Genomic DNA, 1,733 nt, shown 5'->3' with positions numbered 1-1,733 from the left:
ATGATGAATTTAGAATGTTAATTGATATTTAAAAGTATTTTATTAAGTGAATTTTGATGAATTTTCTGATTAGGGGCCAAATTGTTAAAATAGTAAAAGTAAAAGGGTTTTTTGTGAAATTTTTGCATGAATAGGCTGTTTTGGATACTAGAAACATTCGGCTAAGCTCAATTTTGGGTAAGAATGGTTAATTTACATGTTTTGAGCTTAGGGACTAAGTTGAATAAAAGTAAACCTTTAGGGGCAATTTTGTAAAAATATAAAAATAACCAAATTGCATGAAATGAATTGTTTTATTGCATAAATTAAAACAATGTACGAAATTATAATTTAGATCAAGATCAGGTGGAAAATCGAGAAAAATAGAAAATTACCAAAATGCCCCTAAACTTTGGTATCTCTGCAATTTAGCCAAGTAAGTTCGTACGTTTAAATAGTATTTTAAATTGTTTCTTTAAATGATATTATGTTATATTATCATATTATGTCTCGACAGAAAATCCAACGACGTATCTACAACCCTCAAATAATGAAAATGGATAGCTTTGGATATCGAATATGAAAAGGGATAGTTTCAGCTGTCGATTATGAAAAGGGATGGTAACAAACATCAACTATGAACAGGGATGGTGATATCCATCGAATATAAAAAGGGATAGCTTTGGCTATCGAATATGAAAAGGGATGGTTTCGACCGTCGATTAAAGAAAAGGGATGGTTACGACCATAGTTTAGCACACTTGTGTGAGATCCGGTAAGGGTTTCGTTTGACTTCACTATGAAAAATATAGAAAGTATGATGTACGAATGATCTAAGTATGAATATTCATGATTATGAAATGTATGGTTTAAGTGATACTATGTTTATTTACCATATTTTATCCTGTGACGATATTGCTAAGTTATGTGTTTAATCACTAGCTTGTGGCTATGGTAAATGTTATGTTTATGTCTTTTGCGTTGTGCAAATGAAATGGTAAGTGTTCAATATGAACCAAGATAGGTGTGTATGAAACTTATTGAATTAGTGATATATGGAAAACATGATATGTGATGAAAGATGATAAATCCAAGTGGATCATGTTCAAGTATAATTGTTATCTATGTTAAGTTCACATGAATTATGTTCAAGTAAGCTAACATGTGTTGTTGATGTGCTTAAGCTTGTGCTAAGCTTATTGTTGGATTATATCATGTTTAGTCTTAATGAATTACATCGATTCAGTAAGTGTTCATTTCGTAATATGCTTATGTACATGAAAAGGTGTTATAAATAAAAGTATGTAATTTCTTATGAAATGGTTTATCATGTCGTTGACTCCAAAAAAGAGTTACCTTTAAATGCGCTAGCTTGTAGTCATGGTTGATATTATGCGTATATCTTATGTGCTATGCATATGAAACAGGTGAGAAAAGGTAATGAAATGGTAAATTCATAGTTGAAATGTAATTTGATGAAAATGGAATAATAAGTTGAATGATGTACTCGAATGAGAGAAATTTATGTATGTTATGGATGAATATATCTAGTTCATTAACAAAAATGCTAATTAATGAATTAATGTTGTTAGCTAAGCTAAAGTAAGCAAATGTAATGGAAAGGAAATAAATGGGAAAGTTTAAAGTCTTATGAAATCCTATTATGCTAGGATTGATAAGTATATGTGGTGTTGATAGACTATTTTATTGTGAGTTGGTACTTATGGTTCGATAAATCTTGAGGCGTTGGTATA

This window comes from Gossypium hirsutum, chromosome D06 (assembly GCF_007990345.1).
Source record: "Gossypium hirsutum isolate 1008001.06 chromosome D06, Gossypium_hirsutum_v2.1, whole genome shotgun sequence".
Classification (NCBI taxonomy): domain Eukaryota; kingdom Viridiplantae; phylum Streptophyta; class Magnoliopsida; order Malvales; family Malvaceae; genus Gossypium; species Gossypium hirsutum.
This window is presented reverse-complemented; position numbering follows the sequence as displayed.